The 23,856-nt window shown below is 46.6% G+C and overlaps 1 protein-coding gene across 17 annotated transcripts in view; it reads left to right on the top strand.

Annotated features, from left to right (window-relative positions):
• The window catches only part of CELF2 (CUGBP Elav-like family member 2), a 565,824-nt gene that overhangs the window by 457,500 nt on the left and 84,468 nt on the right, over positions 1-23,856 (top strand). The gene's annotated exons all lie outside the window — the stretch shown is intronic.

The raw sequence follows: 23,856 nt of genomic DNA, 5'->3' as shown, positions 1-23,856 counted from the left end.
AGAGGAGCAAATGGAAAAGGAAAAGCTTTTACTCACCAGGAGCCTCTCTTCAAATTTAGTCCTTAGATTTTTCTTTTGAAAGGACAAAATGTACTCTGCACAGCCGTAATAGTCAACCTCCTAATGGCTTCTAAACAGTCAGTGGTGGTTAACAAAGTCAATGTTTTAATGCCCAATTTGCGGCTTCATGTCGATAGAGAACAGAAAATACGAAGCTTACAATTTTTTGTTTCCATTTCCTTCCCAGTCATACTGGACATTTGGTACCATTCACTAGAAATGAACTAATGTTGGCTGTAGCTGCTGCATCAGAATACATGATTTCTGGGGGTTTGCGACCGTTTTATCTAGTGCATGCTGGTGTAAATTTCTCTGTGCTAGTTGGGATATTTTCCCTGTTGATTCAGATATCAGGGATGAATTTATTTAATGGCAGAATGATGTGTGTTGCTGATAATGAAGAACCTCTGGTAAGCAGTGCTGCGTTAATGATTTTATTGAAACCTGGTTTGATAAGAGTAAAAGAAAAATAACATCATGTCCCTAATGTTTTCAGGGTATAATTGTAATGTCTTATCGTTGATCTGTCATGCAAACCTATGTACACAAGTCATTTGATACCCTGTCACCCCCAGAGAAGATTTAATTCACCTTAGCTCCATTGAAAATTATATATTTTAGTGGCAAGATACTCAGTAAAAGGTTTTCAAAACATTAACTTGGTAATAACAAAATAGTAAATTATGAACTATGGTCTCAAACCACAGTGCTTTGGTTTTCCCCTTTTTATGTGAGCAAATCAGACAGACTGGGATTCAGAAAAGCAAGTGTAATACCAGAATTTTCCCTCCTAATTTAATTTAACTACTTCTCTCTGAAACGTCTTAGGTACTTTTTTAGTAGGGAAGATTTTCCTGGGTCTAAGTGCTTTGCCTGATGATTTTTTTAAGTATTATTTCAGCTTCATTCCCTGTATAAATGGAATTTTTCCAATGTAAGTTCTGGGAGGTTGCGGTGTTAGGTTACATTACTGAATGAAGCAACAAAGGTAAATATTTACTGTCTATGGTAGGAAAAAAAAATAATTTTTATTTCCCAGGCTCCTAATCCAACCCAGAGACCACTTGGTATTCCTTCCTTTAGAATGAACTACTTTCCAGTAATTAGTGTGCAAAATCCCTTCTATGTGTTAAAACAAATTACTTGAGATGATGAATTGTTATTATAGCATTTAGGGTCTATCGGTGCCAAATCTCATCCTATTTTAAATTAATGTGAAGCTTGGTTCATTTGAGTGTATCCCCTCCACTGGAAGGAGCACAGCTCCTAACATGCCATTTTCATGCATGAAGATGCTCCTCAAAACCCAGAGTTAATGAATGGGCTGTGTTGAAACTTGTACAAATGACTGATGAGCTTGCTTCTGTTTGGGACATCGGACATTTTACTCTGACCCCTTTCTCAGCAAACAAATAGCATCTTCTGTATTTAAAAAAAAAATCGTTACCCATGTCTCTTTTTTGCTTTAAAATTTTCTGCATGCAGAAGTCAGGGCTGCTGATTTTGGAAACCCATTATTAAGGACAAGAATTCTGAGGTTGGAAAAGACGGTTTGTGGATTGTTTTCAGCTTTCTTTTCATCCGGTTCAATTTCCTCTGCCCAATTACTTGAGGCAGGTTAAGTGAAAATTCTGAGAAGTCAGGTCTGATTTGTAAGCTCCGAGGCTTCACAGCACACACACTGTTGCTATATCTGCCATTTCAAATTAGGTGAATGGGAGCAGAGTCCCACATCTCGCATTTATGTATTGCTTTATCTGATCAGCATCACCCTTAACAGCTCCAGCAAGAACATGAAAGTGGTTTCCTATCAGCTGGGAGCTTTGGTGGACGGGAAGAAATGGGACCAGACATAAAAGATTAATGCATATTCTTGGGGAAAAAATATTACAGGGTGCCTTGCTGTTTGATTACAAGCCTTGGAATTAGTCAACATTTCCATAATTCTAAACCAATATACACCTGTTTTCCCACTGTGATGTGAAGGCACAACTTAATTTAATAGAATCCCTGCTGTGCTAAATCTCTCATTAAATACCAAGCAAGTTCAGTAATTTAAAGTTGTAGCACTACTATTTTAACTGGTTGCCTTCCTATTATGAAATTAATAAGAAATTAATGATGCACTTTGCCATATGCCTTCAGTTTCTTTCTGAATAAAAATAAAAAGGATAAAGAAAAATGCATCACCAGCTGACACTTTAAAGCTTTTCTGGTTGTAATCATTTCTCCTGTGGATAAAATCCATTAAAAAGGCACTTGCTGCCTTTTTTTTCCTAAAGTGTCCAAAACTTTCCATTTAAAACAAGATCAAATAGTGTTCGGTGTTTGGTTTGCCTTTTTTTTTTTTTTTTTTTTTTTCCTGTTTAATTTTCTCTTGCAGTTGATGTGTTTTGTCATATGGAACTTTTCATCATGCAACCAAACTTGGTGAATGTCAAGGAATTTTCATTCTTGAGAGAAACAAAGAACTTGGTTCATATGGAAAAGAAAGAAAAGCTGATGGGCCATTCTTTTATGCAGTTGAACATTCTTTCATGCACTCTTCCTCCTATGTAATGTGTGGATTATAGAGACCCTTTCCTTGGTGGGGTGTAGGGTGAAGCATCAGGGCGTTATTTAGCAGCACAAAGTCATCAAGGACACATCTCTTAAGCCTATGTCTTACTGTGTGACTGAGAAAGACACTGGGTGTATCAGGGGCTTACATCCTCTGAAATGCTCAAAATAAATCCTAGAAATACACTCTTAGAAGATAAGGGAGCAAATTCAGCAGCTCTACATAGGGAGCAAGAAATGAGCTTCAGAGGGTTGGGCGGTCCTTCTCCTGGATTGATGACACTCTGCTCTAGAGATAGCGGTTTGACACTTAAGGAAGAGATCAAATCTTACACACAGGGCATGATTTATTACTAACATTTCATTAGGTTAGAGCTTCCCTGATGGCTCAGCAGGTAAAGAATCCACCTGCAATGCAGGAGACACAGGTTTGATCCCCAGGTCAGGGAGATCCCATGGAGGAGGAAATGGCAACCCACTCCAATATTCTTGCCTGGAGAATCCCATGGACAGAGGAGCCTGGCGGGCTCCAGTCCAAAGGGTCGCCAAGAGTCAGACACGACTGAGCACACAGGCACATTAGGTTAACAAACCACTCATGAGTGTCGGGTGCTTCTGGTGTGCCAGGCAGCAGAGCTCTACAGTTACAGCACGCACGTGACCTTGAAACCCCTCGTGAGTCTATGACCATGTCTGTGCAGAAAGGACCACTGGATGCGACACTGGCCTTGGTACTAACTTCTGAGCCTGACGTGTTCCCATAGCTGAGCCACTTGTGTCCTTGGACAAACCCTGATTGCCTCTCCTTTGATGATACAGCCGAGCAGGCTGAGAGGTACGGTCTTTGTTTAGGGTTTCAGGCAGGCACAACCTCACTGGTAGAATTACTCAATAGAAATGTCATCGTCTGCCATGGTGCTTCCCAGAGAGAAAAACCCTGTGAAGGCAACTCTCGAGATTCATTTTGTTTTCCCTGACCTAATTTAGCTTAATTAAAAAATAAAGTAACGACCTCAGTGGAGGCCCAGGAAAACTGCCACGACCCCTTCAATAATCAGGTGTCAGGGCCAAATATCCCCCTGCTCCAGGCCTAGCGCCACTCTTTTTCAAGGTCTTCACACACATTGTCTCTTGCAATAAGGCTTTTTGATTGAAAATCTCCAGCAGCATCGTTAGAGCATTCACCATATAAATTAATTTAATTAAGGATGTAATAACAGAGACGAATACAGTTTTGAAAAAGCTCTTAAATTTGAACGGCAAGGAGAAATTGGAATATTAATTGCAAATTTCTTCCAGCCACTTTCTCCAAGCCTGTCTCCCTCCTTTCTAAGAGTCCCTACCAGTTTTATTAAATGCAGTTTATATTAAGGAGTTACTGCCCTAAGAGCACATTTGTTCAGAGCGCTGCATGTTAGCCGTGGCAGACGGGAATGACACATAGATCTGAGAGATAAAAACCAATGGGCTTGATCCACCAGGACGAAGCTATAAATGAAATGCCCTCTTGGGCCACATGTGCTTGCCCGCATGGCGTGAATGCCCCCCTTCCTGGCTGGCCCTGTGTGGGCGGGCAGCCCTCCCCGATGGCCTGGAACACAACCCTCCATAGAATTGTCCCCCAGTGTCCTCTTGGAGAGGAGTGCTGGGGCTTCGTTTCTTGCAGCAGAGCAGCAGTGACTGGCACTGGGGGCGAATTCACTTTGCCCACTGTAATGCTTTTCCAGGGACTCACTCTGCACCACCTCTTCTGATTATTAATATGTACTTAATGTCTTTCTTCTCAGAGCTGTGGTGATTATTTTATCATCATCATCATCATCGTTATTTCTGTCATAAAAATATCTCAAACTCCATCTCTTCCTATCATGGAAATTTACCCCTGAACCATCCCATTTGAATCAAAGCCTGAGGAGGTTGTGCTCAAAGTATTTTTTCCCCCTCAGGTGCCTTTTATTGAAAATTGTTAGGGGGGAAAAAAAAGGCAAAAGATAAGTATAAACAGGTTTGAGTCCTCAAACTCCTGTGCCATGGAGAACACACAAAATATTCATACCTTCATTCAACAAATATTTACTGAATTTTTATGGTTGGTCAGGCGCCATTCTAGGTTCCAGAGACCTATAGTAGCTACTGTGATGTTTGTAACTAAATCTTTAAGAAACAAAGCCAGCCAATGTGCTTATGTATAGTTAGTGTTTAATAAATTGCTCTTGGATATTTAATACCCAAATGAGTTAAAGAAAAATACCTGTAGAGGAGTTGAGTTTTATTCAAAAAAATGATTTTTCCCAAACACTCCAAAATACAAGATGCATGCAGATTTGTGATTCCATGTGTATATAATGATAGCTTGTTTCATATATAGAGAGCTATATATTTAAGTATTATGTATATATCTATGTATTATGTATATCTCTGTATTAAAGAGATAGGAATACCAGACCACCTGACCTGCCTCCTGAGAAATCTATATGCAGGTCAAGAAGCAAATGGACATAGAACAGACTAATTCCAAATCAAGAAAGGAGTATGTCAAGGCTGTATATTGTCACCCTGCTTATTTAACTTATATGCAGAGTACATCATGAGAAATGCTGGGCTGGATGAAGCACAAGCTGGAATCAAGATTGCCGGGAGAAATAGCAATAACCTCAGATATGCAGATGACACCACCCTTACGGCAAGAAGAGAAGAAGAACTAAAGAGCCTCTTGATGAAAGTGAAAGAGGAGAGTGAAAAAGTTGGCTTAAAGCTCAACATTCAGAAAACTAAGATCATGGCATCTGGTCCCATCACTTCATGACAAATAGATGGGGAAACAGTGAGAAACTTTATTTTGGGGAGCTCCAAAATCACTGCAGAGGGTGAATGCAGCCATGAAATTAAAAGATGCTTGCTCCTTGGAAGAAAAACTATGACCAATCTAGACAGCATATTAAAAAGCAGAGACATTACTTTGTCAACAAAGGTCCATCTAGTCAAGGCTATGGTTTTTCCATTGGTCATGTATGGATGTGAGAGTTGGACTATAAAGAAAGCTGAGCATCAAACAATTGATGCTTTTGAACTGTGGTGTTGGAGAAGACTCTTGAGAGTCCCTTGGACTGCAAGGAGATCCAACCAGTCCATCCTGAAGGAAATCAGTCCTGAATATTCATTAGAAGGACTGAAGCTGAAACTCCAAAACTTTGGCCACAAGCTGGGAGTTCCCCAGCAGTGACTCTAGAGGAATCCTGACGGGCCCCTCACAACTCGAAAAGAGACCTGACTTCTCTGAAGCAATACGAGCCAGTCCTTGAGATCCCCATTGCAACTCCAGAGGAACCCCACGGCAACCCCCACCCCTCCCACCATGCTCCCACCATGCTCCCACCACACTCCCCCCACCCTCCCACAACCCGCCCAGCACCCCCCCCACCCTCCCACAACCCACCCAGCACCCTCCCACCATCCACCCACCACCCTCCCAGCACCCACCCAGCTCCCTCCCACCACCCTCCAATCCACCCTCCCATTCATCTTCCCACCCCTGTGGAGTAGGATCGAGTAGGATGAACCTGTTTTCTTATACATAAAATGGGAGGATCTAGCTCAATCTGTGGTTTATAAACTTGACCTTTTGGAGCTCTAGTGTATCTAGGATTTATTGGCTTTCTGTGTTGTGATTCTGGGTGAGATTTCATCCAATGAAAGATAGAGGGACACCATATGGCTTCCCTATCTGCACCCCTCTGGAAAAAGGGTCACTGTGCCATGTTCATTATTGCATCACCAGGGTCTACTGCATCCCACAGACCCTCAATAAATACTATATGGAAGGAAAGACAAGAAGGGAGGGAAGCAAAGTAGATGAGAGGGATGATGAAAGTGTGGGTGGATAGGAGGAGAGATGGGAGGATTGGTGAGAGGATGGTGGAAGGGTGGATGGGGGGTGGATGGGAGGATGGTGGGAGGGTGCTGGAAGGATGGTGGAAGGATGATGGGAAGGTAGATGGGAGGATGAATGAGAGGATGTGAGTGGATGGATGGGAGGATGGATGGGAAAGTGGTTGGGAGGGTGGTGGGAGGAAGGTAGGAGGGTAGTGGGAAGATGAATGGGAGAGTGGAATGGAGGATGGTGGGAGCTGGTGGGAGGGTGGAATGGAGGGTGGTGGGAGGGTGGTGGGAGATTGGTGGGAGGGTGGATTGGAGGGTGGTGGGAGGATCGTGGGATGGGTGGGGGTTGCCGTGGGGTTCCTCTCGAGTTGCCACGGGGATCTCAGGGACTGGCTCGTATTTTATTGCCTCAGAGAAGTCAGGTCTCTTTTAAAGTTGCAAGGGGCCCGTCGGGATTCCTCTCGAGTCGCTGCCGGGGAACTCAGGGAGCCTCTCGTGTTGCCTCAGGGAAGTCAAGTCTCCATTCAAGTTGCAAGGGCGAGCACGGGAGTGCTCTGGAGTCATGGCAGGGGAATCAGGCCTCAATTCGCATGGAAGGGGGAATCTCAAGGTGTTTCTCGAGTTGCGGCAGTAAGTGTGGGTTTCCTCAAGTTGCCACAGGGACCTGAGGGAACCTCTCATGTTGTCTTTAGGAAGTCAGGAATCCTTTCGAGTTGTGAGGGGCCTCTCAGGATACCTCTCGACTTGGTGCAGTTGACAAGGGCCTCATCTCAAGTTGAGGCAGGAACTTCAGGGTTCCTCTTCAGTTCTGACATGGAAATCGGGGTTCCTATGGAGTTTCAACAGGGGAGTCAGGCCACCTGATGTGAAGAACTGACTCATTTGAAAAGACCCTGATGCTGGGAAAGATTGAAGGCAGGAGGAGAAGGGGACGACAGAGCATGAGACGGTTGGATGACATCACCAACTTGATGGACATGAGTTTGAGCAAGCTCCGGGAATTGGTGATGGACAGGAAAGCCTGGCGTGCTGCAGTCCATGGGGTCACAAAGAGTATGACACGACTGAGTGACTGAACTGAATTGTGTATATAATGATATTTTGGTTCACATATAGAGATCTATATATTTATGTACATCTCTGTATTCCTACAGGAAAAACATTCACACACATCCACATGTGGTTATCAGCTCAGTCAAATAAAGACAGGAAGAAATAGAAAATCTCATTTTCTGTTTGGCCTGCCCACATATTGTTCCTTACCTGGTAGTCACTTTTCTTAACTTAGACTTCACAAGCTGTGTAATTCTTCACGTTTGTTGTTTGGTTGGGTCTTGTTTCAGCTTAGGATCATAGCTGATTCACAGCACAAGTACAACGGCATTTGACAACTGCCATTTAATGATGATAATCCCTGCCTTCCACCTCCATAAGAGAAGAGTGGGTGCTGAGTGAGATAATGTGTGTAAAGCTTTCTGAGCCCCTGAAGAAATGGGCTTATAAGACATTATTTCTGCTTGACAGTTTCTGTAGGTGTGAAGTTTTGGGGGGAGCAACCCAACAGATAAAAGGTATTTTGCTGGGGACGATGTCAGGACACCCGTTGGGTGTACATTCTTCAAACTTCACCTTTGCAGAATTTGGTCAGGGCTGAGATATTTGGTCTTTCTACCCCCGAGCCCTGTTTTCCCTACTGTGCCTGTGCTTTCTTACTAGGGACTGTAGCCCGCCAGGCTCCTCTGTCCATGAAATTTCCAGGGCAAGAATACTGGAGCGGGTAGCCATTCCTTTCCTCCAGGGATCTTCCCAACTCAGGGATCAAACCCGTGTCTTCTGTGTCTCCTGCATTGCAGGTGGATTCTTTTACTGGTTGAGCCACCAGGGAAGTCCTTGTTAGCAATAAAATCACTTTAAAAGGCCTGTGATGGAGAGCACCACCGTGTGGCTGCGGAGAAGCTCCTGGGAGGGGTGGGGGCTTCTGCACCCACCTGCACCTCCAGAGCCAAGCCAGTGTGAAGACAGGTCCAGGGTATAGAACCAGCCCCGAAGGGATCTCAGCCTGGTGTGGCAGGATTGCTGACCAACTCATTGGCTTAAACCCAAGAAAGTTGGAGGGAGGAAGAAATCCTTGGCCTGGTTCTTTGCAGGCATCAGGCCAATCCCAGGGGATCTGAGAAGGTATGTTTTAATACTTTATAAAAACGCTATTCAGCTTCCAGGGTGGCTCAGATGATAAGGAATCTGCCTGCAATGCAGGAGACCCTGGGTCAGGAAGATTCCCTGGAGAAGGGAATGACAACCCACTCCAGTATTCTTGCCTGGAGAATTCCATGGACAGAGGAGCCTGGTGGGCTCAAGTCCATGGGGTCGCAAAGAGTTAGATGCAACAGAGCAACTAATTCATTAGTGTATATAAAATAGATAATTAATAAGGATCTACTGTATACCACAGGGAACTCTTCTCAATACTCTGTAATGACCCACGTGGGATAAGAATCTTTAATAAAAGAGGGATAGTGGATAGATGTGTATGTATAACTAGTTCACTTTGCTGTACAGCAAAAACTAATGCAACATTTTAAACCAACTATTCTCCAATAAAAAAAAATTTTTTTAGGCTGTTGGAAACTGTCCATTTACCCACCATAAGGTTTTACAGGCTACCTGTATAGTGGGCGCTTCTGCTTTGGACAGGCCAACAGTCCATTCAGTAACTTTGGGCATTTCCTGGTATTTGGGTTTGATTACCTTAAGCGAAAAACCAGGTTTTTTTTGTTTTTTTTGTTTTTAAAGAATATGGCCTCCTTAAAGCAAGGAAGCCTGTGGGAGGTGATTCATGAGGGATCCTAAATGGTGGCAAGTTGAGAATGGCTGAGGTGGGAAGCCCAGGGTTAAATCAGGAAACAGCTACACCACTTTTTTGGTAACAGAACTCAGTGGGAGGCCTTCCAGTTTTGTTTTGCAAACAACACAGTCTCAAACACTGACCTAATTAATAGGACAGACCTAATTAACAGTCCTGATTAATAGGACTGTTCGGAGAGCTTAGCAACTTCCTGCGTGGCTCAGTGGTCAAGAACCCACCTGCCAATGCAGGAGACACAGGTTTGATCCTGGTCTGGGAAGATCCTCTGGAGAAGGAAATGGCTTACCCAAGTGTGCACGCCGGTAACCTAGCACAGATGTTCGGCCTGTCACCTATGGCATTGTTTGAGAAAGGTTGGTGTCTGAAGGGAATGGAGGGCAAAATGAAGTCATAGTTAGATTTCAGAGTTTATCATTTGGGAATACAGCAAGTCCCCTAACGTACGAACGAGTTCTGTTCCAAGAGCACATTCCATTTCAGGAGCACTTGCATAAGCCCGATTTGTAGGTAAGTCCAAGAAAGTTGGCCTAGATACCCGACTAACACAGTTGACTGTAGGCTACTGCTTTTGCACTCACTTCCAGACATCCTGGGCTTGAAATAAAGATACTATGCTGTCGTACTCTATGCAGTACTTCACTGTGAAGTACACTAAAGCATAGCCACTTGTAGATGATGCACGAGTGTGACAGTGTACCCCAGACCCGTAAACTCACTCACGCAATTGAATGTGTCAGCGCACATTTGGATCTTCGAAAGTCTGCACCGTGAAGGTTCCTATGCAGGTGGTGGTGGTGGTTCAGTCGCTCAGTCGTGTCTGACTCTTCTGCAGTCCCATGGACGGTAGCCTGCCATGGCTCCTCTGCGCATGGGATTTCCCAGGCAAGAATACTGGAGTGGGTTGCCATTTCCTTCTTTAGGACATCTTCCCCGACCCAAGGGTCAAACCCACATCTGCTGAATTGCAGGCAGATTCTTTACCGCTGAGCCACCAGGAAGCCCCCCGTGCGTCAGGGACTTAACAGTATTCGGTTCAGTTACACAAATCTCTGTTCCCACAAGGCTGATAAGATTTCATTCAAGAGAAGATTGGGGGGAAACCCATGAATTTGACTAAGGGTCTGGATGGAACTATGGAGGAAGGGATTATGACAGTCGGATGAGAGGGGAAATTTTTAAAAGTTGGGAAAGAGTCCGGATTCCGTCTTTAGAGTGAGCGGTCTGTGTGAGAACGCATCACCCGAAACAGGGCCGTTAAGCTGAGCAGTCCTCTGCTCTTTCACGGGTGGGCGAGCCCAACTCAGGAGATGTCTGGGGGAGGTGGGATGGCCAGTTTAGAGCCTCCAACTCTGGGCCACCAAACAGTGTGTATGATATAGGGAGCTGTGAGGAGCACTCTCCAGGAGCCCTGAGGTCTTCCCCAGCCACCAGGAAACAGAGAGCGGCTGCGCTGGGGCCAGGGAGGCCGGGAGAGGGAGCCTCGGCACTCCACTGCCGGCTGGAGCCAGTCTGCTTGGGAGCAAGGGAAGGAGAGCAGCACCTGGGGCCGGCGGGGGACCTCACGTGTCCTCTGCTCGTGGTGTCAGTGCACAGATGCTCAGGAAGCATCTTACGACATGGGCTAGTAAAGTTTCGATAACAAAGCAGTATTTCAGGACCAGATCATTCCTGCTCTCACCGCCCACGAGTCACGGAGATGAAAGGAGAAAGGGCAGCAGCTGCGGGATGCTCGGGGCAGGGTGGGGCGGGGTGCGCTGTGACCCGTGTTCCCGTCTGTCTCCTTTGCTGTTCTGACGTCCTCACTTGCCATCAGTACTCAAAATTCATGTCTGCACTGCCACCCCCTCCCCTCTAGTACTCCAGAAACACTCACAAGTCCATCCTTTCTTCATCCAAAGGGTGAAGCAGTCAGACTGCTATGACCCTTAGAGCCTTTCTCGGGCGCTTGTGCGTTGATTACACTAACATCTTGTTGAAATTAAGGAAACCTGTCTAGGTAGGAACGTGGGTCCATAGGCAGGAGGAACGTAAACGTCTCTGAGTGACTTGCTGCGGCTGTGGGGTGGTGATGGCAGAGGAGTCGGTGCAGACGCAGCGGGCCATCCAACATGTGATGCTCCACTCTGAGGCTCCCAGCCCATTTGCTCCCCTCTGGTTGAGGACCAGTGGGGGCTTAGCACTCATGATTCTTCTGCCAGGGAACAGAGAAAGGAAAGGGAAGGCGATGAACGCCAGCAGGTTGGTCAATTTCCCTGCTTCCGGTCTTGGTCTGACGAGGGTGTCTAACCTACCGAGGCTCCAGAATGGAGGTGGGTTTCCTCTGTCTGGTCTCTGTCCCTGGTCCACATGCATTGTGAGTTGCTGTGTTTGTAGACGGCTTTCTGATATTGTTTATTTGCTGCCCATCCTAAAAACATTTCGGGATGAAGTGATAGCGTTCACCTTGTGCGGAGGACATGGAGGCTCCGGAAGATTAAATTAACTTCTCTGCCCTCCCCTGGCACAGGAGTGATGGAACCAGAATTAAAGTCACAGTCCCTCAGCCTCCCCGATAGCCTGGCCTCCAGATGGGAAATTTTGGTCTGATGCCTGCCCCCTTGGAGGGACTAGGGAGTCAGACTCAAGAGGCCAACGCAGCACGACAATGAAAATCACTACGTAGTAACGACTGTCAGTGGCCCAGGTGTCAGGCCCCCGATGAGCGGAGGCTTTCGGGATGTAGCTTGGCATTGTCACGGCTGCTGCACGAGACAGGTGTCACCCAGCCCCTTTGCTGGTAAGGAAGCTGAACCTCAGAGAAAGGGAGCGACTTGTCCAGGGCAGCACAACCCATAAGGGGGAGTGGACAGACAGTCGGGTTCAGACCAGCACCTCTGGCACCTGTCAAGTCTGCACCCCACTCTACAGGCTCGCAGAGGCTTACAGGTCCTAAGCCCCGTTGGGTACCCCCAATCCTGCATCAGGAAATGTGTCCCCAGCCAGTCCCTGGCTTCAGCGACAGCTCCCCATAACCACCCTGGCTCCCTGCGCAGCCATCCTAAGCCAGTTTGAAGCCTCAGCACTCCCATCACCCCTTCTCATGGTGCTGCATGGGGGTCCCACCCAAGGGCCAGAGCCCCTGGACCCAGGACTGCCCTCCCCACAGCCAGCCAAGCACCCCTGTCCCGAGGATCAGTCCTGACACCCCATGAGTTGGGGCGTGAGGCCTCAGCCTCTCACCCTGCCCAAGACGTGAAACCATGCTCTCGGGCCCCGACTGAGATCCCCACAAACAGCAGGTGCGAGAGGTGGGATTTCCTGGTCACTTGGGTCCAAGGTGACTGACACCAGGTTCACTGAGACAGAGCCACATATCAGAGGCGGTCCTTACTGTAAGAGGATCTGCTTTGCAGACATGATTATAAATGCAGCACCTCTCTTCAGAGGAGCATAGCTTCACCAACGTCGGCTCATTAACATTCAGGTTATTAGGGTTCTTTTCTTTATCTGCAACCCCAGGCTCTCAGCCCCAACTCCACAATCTGCATTCTAATGTCCTGTCTCTGTCCAGCTGGCCTCCCTGTCCTCTTCCATCTCTGGGCTCTTTGTCCAAGGGGTGAGGGCAGATGGGGACAGGGCTCATCTCTGAAGATGAAGCATAAACCCTACCACGTGCCATCCAAAGCTGTGGACTGGCGGGGGGGATCTCTGAGGAGCTCCAGGCCCACCGCCCTCACCCACCCTGTGGCCCTGACAAGACCTGGGGGCCTTTACAAAACAATCAGACCCACCCACCCTCTTACTTCGTGGGTGAAGAACCAGGGTCTGGGGGGTGAAGTCTGCAAAACCATCTAGGCATCTGCATCTTCTGCTTCTGAAAACGAGGGACCAGACTCCCCCCAAACGAGGGCACTTAAATCCGCAGCAGCCGCCACGGGCGGGTGGCACAGCTTCCCTAAGCAGCCGCACCAACCGTGCTGTCCTTGTGGCTGCAGCATGTCAAGGGCAGGGAGGCCAGGCCAGCGGCTGCTTCGCCCTGGATTCAGAAACTCAGCTGCCCTTCTGTCTGCGCCCCGCCCCTCCAGCCCCCCCGCCATTGGCTCTGTCCTCCCCCTTCGAGTTCGGATCAAAGGCTGGAGGATCGATGAAGATACGAGGGCAGGGGATATGGGAAATTCTGTGCAGTCATCACGCTGTGATTTCTGTGTGGCTAAGAAGGGGGGGTAAGTGGATTATTGTGCAGGCTTAGACACTTGTCACCTCTGCCACTGTCTCGGTCATGGAAACGTGACCCTGAGTGTGTGAGGTTATGGGACCCAAAGTCCTGTGCTCTCTGCCCTGCCCCCTTCCTCAGGGCCAGGAAGGACCACAAAAGAGCAAAGAGCAGGCTCCCCAGAAAACTCACCTCCTTCCCTGGAAGGTCCATGGAGTATGTTCTGGGATATTCAGTTCCGTGCATCACGCCCTTCCCACGTGGAGACTGTATCGTCATTTCTTCAGGAGAGCATATATTTAAGTACATACCAGGAAACTGTGCCAGATATTTTGCATTAAGTGTTGCATGGGGTCCAGGGTACCGCTGATGAACTGTCAACAAGTCGTGTGGATTAGGAAAGAGAAAATCCGTTGGTATCTCCAAGAGGTCCTGCGTCCTGCATCCTGGATGTGAAGTCAGACCCATAGTGGGAACCCTGGAAGGATTAGGTTTCTAGCAAGTTTTGGTTCAATAAACCTGATATTTTTCACTGGCTTTCAGATAATCAGTGTTCAGTTAATAAAAATCATACTGATAGTGAATGCTTATTGACCTCTATGGCTAATAATTTCCCTCCTGTACTAGATACAAGTTGGATGGGAAAGACGGCTATGAGCTAATTTCAGGCTAACTTCTCCTTGTCACCTTCATCCATCGGTAATACCTGCTTTATGATAGCCTAATATTTATGGTATCATTTAAAGAGAAAGAAGAGCATTAGCCCAAAATTCAGTGAGTTCTCACTTACATTTCTTCTGCTCATGGAGGCATTAACTATAATCACAACCCCTAAAAAAAAAAAACAAAACCTCACAGGTACCACTGAGTCATTTATCAGAGAATCTTCCTCACTCAAATCACTTCTGAGTTACTGAAATCACTCCTAAGTCAAAGTTGTCTAGATAAACCCCTGGAGGTCATTGACAAAAACTAACCATCATCAGTAAGGAAAACAACAGTAAGAGTCACAGACTCAGGAAATCCATGGCTAATCTCAGCAGGTTTCTGCTTATTTGAATGTTGTTCTCTGGGTAAACAGAGGAACACAGGGCATGCGGGGGAAAAAGACCAGATCTGATCATAAGTGTCAGTCACTTGGAAACAACACTGTTCAGTGCCCCCACTTTATGGTAGAGGAAACGGAAACCCAGACACGTTAGGTGATGTGCGGAAGGGTGGGACAACTCAGGTCTCCCAGTTCTGGACCTGTTGTTTTTTTCTCAGTTCCCTAAAACTTCTCTTTGCCATGACGCCAAAACATCATTTTAAGGAATCAGAAATTCAGAGCCCAGATTACCAGTCTGTCCCTGGATTACACTCTGTGATGTGAGGCAAGCGAATGTGGCGATTCCTTTTCTCATTTCCATTCTCCGAGCAAGACCCAGAGAGATAATGACAATATTCTTCCTGGCCCCTTACCTAAAATGACAGATGAATGAGATGAACTTATGAAGAATGGAAGGAAGAAAAAGGAAAGTCCTTAATCATGAAGTCCATCTGCATCTACAGCTGGGGATGATTAGTAACCCTGACTGATAACCAGTCTCACCCGGGGAATTTTTGAAACGGCACATGCCCAGGCCATAGCTCGAGCAAATTAGCTAAGAATTTCTCAGGGTGGAAGCTTAGCTTCAATGTTTTTAATGTCCGCCCAGCGAGCCCCATGTTTGGGAAGATTTGAGAACGGCAGCTGGGGGGATCGTCATCAACCCCCAGAGGCGGGTGGTGGTGAAGAGTTTGCTTCTTCCGCCGTCTGTCCAGATGCCTGCGAGTACCTTACCTGCTGGTTGTCCTCCCACGAGTACAGCATAGCCTTGCTACTCAAGCTGTGGTCTGTGGACCAGAGGCATGGCCATCATCTGGGAGCGTGTTAGAAATGTCCTCTGGCCCCACCCCAGACCTGCATTTGAACTAGATCCCTGGATGATGTGAATACTAGCGTGTGAAGTTTGGTGCTTATGCCCGTCAGTGCGCTGTCCTGGGAAGCCATCGCAGTTCCCTTTGAGCTGCGCCGAATGTGTGTGCTTATGTGCCTCTTGCCACCGCTCAGTCTGTCTCTCCACTCATCTGAGTCCTGGAGAAGGCAGAGACACAGACACCTTCCCTGGTGGACACTCTAACAGTGCATCGGGGTGACCTGACCATCCAGGACAGGTGAAGGAGGAGGCAGCTCCACTGGGGCTGGAAGGGACCCTTCCTTCTCCAGCATCCTTGTTTCTGGGCACTTGTATTTTTCCATCCCATCAACACTCCAAAGACCCACAGATGAGATAGATGAGACTGATGCAGAGTCCGCGGGTCACAGACTGGGAGGGGATGAGTGGAGTGGGTGCTGTTTTCAGCCCTGTTTTATTCTGAAGCAAGAAGAGCAATTTTCTGCCACCAAGAGTTAATCCACAATACTCATCAGCCCAGCCCCATCTCGTAGGAGCTTCTAGAATCCCTGCTGCTTTGTCCTTCATGGACTTGAAACGCCTTCAGAGGAAAGCAGGGGGCTTACTCTACTGTTTCTCTTGGAATCCACAGCTTGAGAGGGAAGAAGCTGTAACCACCACCCGAACGCTAGGGTAGAGTATAGACTGTCTCCTGGCAAAAGACACTTTAGGTCCCTACATTTCTGCAGTTTGGAAGGCTTGAAAGGACGGTCACCTGCCCTAAAGAGTCACTGTGAGACTTCACCTTGACGGGGTTCTCATTTTCCATCCATTCTTCTTACAAATCTAAAAACGTTTTTCGCATTTGGGCTTATTTCTAATCCTCAAGCGTCCTCGGTAGCAGTCTGTTTGCACAGGGCCGCTTGTCGCCACAAAGGATGGAATCCACAGCCAGCCTCTCCTGAAGTCACAGCTCTCACTTGCCAGGCCAGCGTCAAAGCATGAATCGTGGCTGACTGACCAAAGCAGCAGCAGGAGGCCAGGCAGTGGACAGGACAGGAAGCGCCCAGAGGAAGAGTTCGATGTCACACCTGCTGATGGTGTAGAAAAGGGGGCCCAGAAGGAGAACATGCTGTGCAAGAGAGAGACCACCAGGCTTCCTCTGGACCTGCCGCACGCACCTTATGCTGCTCGATTTTAGTGCAAGCAAATGACTAGCCCTTGAGGAAGAACTTGCATCAGCTGGGTTTATGTACAGTTGATACCTACTCTCATGCTCACCTTCCTCTGCCTGTTTTTTTTTTTATTTCAGTCTCTTATTTGAGCTGGATTTGAGCTTTAGGGAAAAAAAAAAAAAAAAAGCTTCTGCTTCTTCCTTAGGCGGTTTGGAGGTTCATAACCCTTACTGTTTTCTCTCTGGTGCTCACTGTGCTCTGAGTCCCACAAGTTGAGCCCCTTTGGTCTTGGAAACAGTCAGAAGCCATTTGCAGCTGACTAACCATGAACCCCTCTTATCCTTCAGGAAGGAAGAGAGAACACAAGACTAAGGAGGTTTCAATCCTTGAGACACCTCCTGAGAGGTACCCCGATGAAGCAGATCAAAAAGAAGTATTCTCTCTGTATTGATTTTAAAGACACACCCTCGTATTTCTGTATCATTTGCTTCTCAGGTGAAAGTCACTCAGAGTCACCGATGAGAAAAGGAAAATGAAGAGCCCTTTGCATACAGGTTAGGGCTCCAACAGGGCAGGTCTTTCCACCGCAACTGTGCCAAGTGCCCGGCTCCCAGAATAACATCTCAGAGTCTCATTTGAGCATGACCTTCAGTCTCTTTGGCAGCATTTGGTTAGACAGATGTGGTAGTTGGATTCTTGGGGTGTTTTCGTCAGCATTTTAGTTTGATTCTCTTCTCTAAACATGATAGGCTCAAAGATGAGTTTTATGGAAATGCAGAATATCAACATTTCCATTGTATCTTTTAAAAGCTTTATTGGGAACGAGAAAATGTAGCTGAGACTTTAACAAAATTCTAAGAAATGAAAGGGAAAAAAAATACACCAGCTGGCTGCCCTGATACTGATTTATGGAAGGGGAGGCTGGGTCTGGCCTAAAGCTTGGAACACGGATGAAGCTGGAGCAGAACAGAGCTGAGTGCAGACGAGAACGGAAAGGCGTCTCAAGCTGTGTCTTCCCAGTGCCTCCCACACACAGTGAAGAGAAATGATCAACGACGTTCTTAGGAAAACGTGTCTTTCTCCTAAACATGGCAAGCAGAGGACTACGCCTTAAACCTCTCTGCACCCTAGGGTCACTTTCTCATACGGGGCGACTTCGCTGTGTCTCCATCATTCATTCTCCTGGCTTCCCTCCACCTCCTGGAGGCTGTTGGATCCCCACACTTGACTTTGACATCAGACCTTTCTGTCAAGCCCCAAACCTCGATATTCAGCGTCTGTTATTGGGAAGTTCCATCCAGATGGCCCACAGGAAATTCCAAAACTGAAGTCCTCTCCCCCTACAAGCCCAGCCCTCCTCGTGCATCACCTACATGGACATGAGGGCCAACCAGGACAAGAAGCTGAAATCATCCTCAGCTTCCCCTCATCCTGTGTCTTCCCCCTGCCTGGGCCCCATTTATTATCAGTGGGGAGGTCTGTGTTCTCCCTGAGAAGCAGCTCTGCAACTTCAGCCTCTTCATCACTTGGGTCTCATCAGTTGTCATCACAGCTAATAAAAGCACAGATGGGCTTAGGGGAATTTTTGGAGTTATCCTACCTAGAGCTAGACTTGTTAGTCTTCTAAGTGCTTTCCTGCAGGGGGAGCGCATGGTGGAATTACCACCAGATGCTGGGGGCTTCACGTTTCCTTAGCTGCTCTTGGGCGCGTGTGAACATTGTTGTATTGTGTCTTATGGCTGAAAAAAAAATGAACACAACTGTTGACTCTCGAGGTTGAGGTGGGAACTCCATCTCGTGTCTCCACCGTGTCTTCAGTTTCTTTGCCGTCCTGGCTCACACACTGTGTTCCCGCCATGAAAACGCAGCCTCACGCTTCCAGAAGGCAGGAGTGAATATTCCCGCTTTGTGGTCCACGGTGCATAATTTCGCCTGTGCTGAAATTCACCCTCCCCATTGCTGTGCTCTGTTCCGCTATGACTTACGCATCAGTGTCTCCCACACAGAGCTCCAGCTTCAGAAGTAACGTTCTCAGAGGCCAGGGTGGGGCCTCGTACCTTCGGCTCTGGCTCCACGAATGTTTGTTGCATAAACAAACTCCCAAGAGGATAGCTTTTATTCGTAGACACTCTCACAGTATCAGATAATCTCGAGAGTTCTTTACACACTGGTGGGGTGAGAGTAAGAGGAGTGTGCGTAGCCTCAGCTCTTCCGTGGTCTTTCACACTCCTTCAGGTCACATAGACTCCTACCCTACAGACTAGAAGCACAAGATGAAACATGGACTCAAGACCGGACAGTGAATTTGCTGATACGATCCTTGCTTCCAACATGAGTTTCCTGGAGCTTAACGAGGCCAAGTGGCTCGACTCTAGGTACCTAGCACTGGCAAAGCCAACATGCAGACTCCCCCAAACCTCATGATTCTGACTGAGGTGTTCTTTCCATTACAAAACAAACATAAAGCAGCCACGGTTTCCCAGACCCACGTTCAGTACAGCACATCCAGAGAAGCAGGAAACCATCAGAGTAGATTTGCCCCTGCAGATGGAATGTCAGGGAAGGGTTCTCCCTTTATTTCCTTACAATAAATTTCTTAGGAAAGTCTTATCTCGTGGATCCCCTTTCTTAGTTTCCCTTTGCCATTTAAACTTTGGTCACATGCCATATATTGAAAGGCCCAAGCCTCGAATTTGATCTCTAGAAGACTGAGCTTCAGGGAAGGTATTTATAGAACAATCGAACCGTCATAATTTCCCTAAGCTCTGCCAACAAGTCGTTTCCAAAGTTGGTAAATGATCTTGCACATTAGAATAGAAGGTGGAGATCAAAACGAGACCGTGAAATTAAGCTTAAACTCATAAAGAATTAGCAACACTGGAGGAGAGATCCTCATTTGGCAAAGTATCAACCGAACTTTAGTACCATGGCGGAAGATGAGATGAATAAATATAGCTGCTAAAAACAATATCAGATGTCTTGCTCAGATGTTTAATGGATTTGCATTTTAAACATGGGTAGTATGAAATAGCCCTTAAGGCATTTTTTCAAATTTGCCATCTATTTTTAGTAGGGAATTTCTTTTAGCCAGTCCTCATTTCTTTAAAAAAAGAGATTTAATCATTTTTGCTTAAACATGATTAAGAAAAGAAAATTACACTAGTTATCTCCTTTCATTCACTGAGTCAGTACAAATCCCAAAGGCCATGGAGGTAGTTAAATAAATAAATGGGAAGAGACTGCTGAGTGAGGTATGGTATTTATTTGACTGTTGTAAATGAAGTTGTCATTCCTAAGCCAATCAAATCATGCATTTTTTATGAGAGGTTGCAACTTGCAGAGAGATGGAAATGTTATACACTAATTAATAAACGTGGCTGGCAGAGCAACTCAAACACTCAGAACTGAGACGCTAAGCTCTGGCAGGGTCATTAGAATACAGGCTTCAGTGATGCTTTTCTGCTGATCAGATGAAACGCCTTTCCCTGTCAGAAGGTTCAAGATAAGATACGGTTGGCTTAAATCTTCCAAGTTAGTTTTGAACCAGAGGTTTTAAAGATTTGCTTGTTAGAGGGGCATCGTGGTGTGGTGGCTTTGGTTTGCCTTAGAGTTGAAAGAAAACTGGAGATTACTGGATAAAGCATCAGTGATCTTGAGAGAGCATGGAAGCTACTAAGAGCAGATAAAAAGTGTCTTGGGTTGCACACCAAATACCCATCAAGTCCAAGGTTGGTTTAGAGGGTCATGTTATTTTATGTTATCAAGTCGATGTTTAATTGAACTGATACAGCTTGTAAATACGCAGATGGATTACTGGAAAAATCTTCAAGCCCAGCAAAGGAGGTATCCTGCATGACCTGAATGTTTAGGGCTTCTTATGGGTCATCTGAAAAGAAGATGATACCATTCCTTGCTGTGCAGGATGGGAGGTCATACTGTATGAAATTCTCACCATTCAACCATTGTTAATCTACAAAAATCGCAATTTCATATGATTGGCCTGTAACTTGACATATAGGTGTTTCTGAGTAACAAATATACAGAGGCTGTTATTGACAAAAGAAAATACTCTGTAGATGCACGGGAAGGACCATGATGCCTTTCTATGGGTGAGCCTGTGGCAGAAGAACCAGGAAGAAGAGGTTCTTCAATTTCACTAGAAGAGATGGGAAATGTAGAGCAATCATGGGAAGTCAGCCTGAAAAGGTAATTTGGGACCAAAGCATGGAGTTCCTTGAAAGATGGGCCAAGGAGCCAGAATGTAATTTGATAGATCATTGAAAGTGTTTGAGCTGGGCACAGACATCGTGACACCTGCGTTTTCGATGGATTAAAAAGGCAGCAGCATGTACGATGCTCTGGGAGGCAAGGAGCAGCATGTAAGGAGTCCGTTACAGGCATCTGTGTGAGCAGGAGTGGGAAAGAAACTTAACAGAGACAGATCTAGAGTGAGAATTCCAAGAAGCAGAAGAGTAAGCCAACACGGCCCGGGTACCGGTCCCACGAGGGGCCTGGGAACACAGAGCAGACAGCTGCTGCCAGTCCTGGGCTGATGCTGCTTCAGCCCCAGGCTCACCCCGCACTGGTGTTTCCCGGGACCGACCGAAACCCAGTGCAGCGTGGGCAGCTTTCACAGTGCAAAGGGCTGCTTCCTGCAAGAGTGAGGCAGGAGTGTGGCTGAAACTGAGTAGAGAGAAGCCTGGGAAACTGAACCAGGGAGCGTCACGAACTGAGCTGCGTCCTGGGAAGCGGGCAGAGAGATCGAGGAGGAAACATGCTCCCAGTCTGACTAAGCTTCCCAACAGGATGCGGAGTCCTCCAGACACGTGGACCCAGCAGAAGGGCCAGTTAAGCACAATGGGCATCTCCCCCCAGAGGGCACGTCAGTGAGGGAGGTGGACCACCCTCTGCTCACCAGTGCACAGGCCTCGCTGCCCCCAGTCCAGGGAGCTGAGACCTGGGTAACCGCGACCACCTGGGTGACCGCTGTCGGGCAGGGGGCCACCGCGAGCCCAGTGGGGCTGGCTTTGGGGTTAGGCCCCGGCCATGTGAGAAGTGAGCCCGAAGGTGGCCGTGACGGGTCAAGGCTAATGTCAAGAGGGCAATTTGTTTTTAAACCAGACTCATCTGTCTTAAAATACGAGAGGATACTAAGTTTGTGGCCTGTAGAACCATCATACTGGCAATGTAGGGGCACGACCAGATCATTGAGTCACTCCTCTGTGGCCAGGTCAGGCCCTGTTATTTCCATCTGTGTTTTCCCTGGCTCAGTCAGGGAGCATATCTAATGGAGCGTCTGGGTAACATCTGGAAGAGTGACTCTTGGCACGTTCATCACTGGGTTTGGGAAGACAGTTCCACTGTCAGAAGGAAATCATGGTTAGAAAGCATATCTGTCTATTGTTAATGTGGGCTTATTAATCAGGAGTGGCTGTTGCACTCTGTCCCGTGCGTGTGTGACTTGTGTGCTCTTCCGCTGTGCTTATGGGGGCTGTCCTATGGCCTGAGTGGGACTGTGATCCTGCACGCCTCTTCCTACGTTGTCTTTCCACTTACCTCCATTTCTGGATTTGTTCTAGGCCCTCCAGTCTTGCGTCATTAAAACGTGCAGCTCTAAACAGAGGATTCCAGGGAGCCTAAGTACAGTCACTCGATTTTAACTGGTTCTGCTTTGCTTTTCATTGTATTTATTTGGGAGCGCAGCTAATTGGATCATTTGTTTATACTCTATCCCAGAGAGTCAGTGACAGAGGGAAGAACCAAAATCTTATCAAAGAAATTGCTTTCTGTTTGTAAAAAGAAGACTAAACATAGTAATAATACCTTCTACTGAAATCACAGCTAATTAGGCCCCGCATCTGACTAGGGGGTTAAAAAGTGTCATAGATTTACCTCTCTAAGTAATATGCTTACAACAGTTTCATGAAAAATTAAGAAAGGATTAACATCCTTCTTCAATGGGGATGCTTCGAAAAGCATTACACTCACACTTTGTTATAACAATGATTTTTCATTCACGTTCTGTGCCTCCTATTTTGAGCCTATTCATTTTTCCTCTAATTTTAAGAATAAATAAAGCAAAATGGAAGCTCGTGTTATTACTTAGTATGAAAACACAGAACCTAATTATAGCTAATGAGTGCAATAAACGCCGGGCTGCACCTCCCCTTGCTTGTGTGTGTTTCCTATACAGAAGGTAACACGGGCTGAGTAACGAGGACGCCAAGTTACAGATGGGGTTGAGGAATGCTATTTGACAGGCGATTAGAGTCATCTGTCAGAAATGATGACTTAATCACCAGAGCAGACTCTAGCTCCCCTCCTATAATTCCACCCAGAGTAATCTAATTTTCCTGCAATATTTTATTTATTTTATTTTTTGCCAGGACTAAATGGTTATGCTGCTTGACTTGCCCCCTCTCGTGTACCACACGACTGTAACAGAAATGTAAATAGTCAGTAACATTACAGCAAAAAAAAAAAAGGCTGCCTTTGGAGCCCGAGAAGCCAAAAGCAGATACATAATTCTGGGTTCTGTAGGTCGTTTTCTCTCACTGGGTTGTTAGTATATATGGAAAAAGCTGGGAGCAGTATTAGCTGTATACTTCCCACATGACCAAGAAAGGCTGTTCCTTCCAGCGTGTTTTGATTGGGGCCTTTTCCCTCAGCGATCTCCTTTTGCTTTGTCAAATAGTAATGACAATGATAATGATAACTTTATTGGGCACATATTATGCAGGCAGTGCTTTAAGCACTTCACATGTACCAGTGGCTATTAGGAAGAAATAGTCATTTATTTCCACTGTAGGTTTTTTTCCTCTGGTTGTGATTTGCCATGGGAAGAGAAAGGATAACGTTTCTTTGTTATTGTCATATTCACATCCCCTTTTATTCTTGGCTTTGATCACTTTTGTAAAGATACACGTTGGCAAATATTCATTTAAAGTTTTCTGTGTGCCTTCTCTATTAACTTAGAGATGCATAATGGAGAAGGCGATGGCACCCGACTCCAGTACTCTTGCCTGGAAAATCCCGTGGATGGAGGAGCCTGGTAGGCTGCAGTCCATGGAGTCGCTAAGAGTCGGACACGACTGAGCGACTTCCCTTTCACTTTCCACTTTCATGCATTGGAGAAGGAAATGGCAGCCCACTCCAGTGTTCTTGCCTGGAGAATCCCAGGGATGGGGGAGCCTGGTGGGCTGCCGTCTA

This window comes from Bubalus bubalis, chromosome 14 (assembly GCF_019923935.1).
Source record: "Bubalus bubalis isolate 160015118507 breed Murrah chromosome 14, NDDB_SH_1, whole genome shotgun sequence".
Lineage (NCBI taxonomy): Eukaryota > Metazoa > Chordata > Mammalia > Artiodactyla > Bovidae > Bubalus > Bubalus bubalis.
The sequence above is the reverse complement of the archived record's forward strand: the minus strand, read 5'-3'. Positions and strand labels throughout refer to the sequence as shown.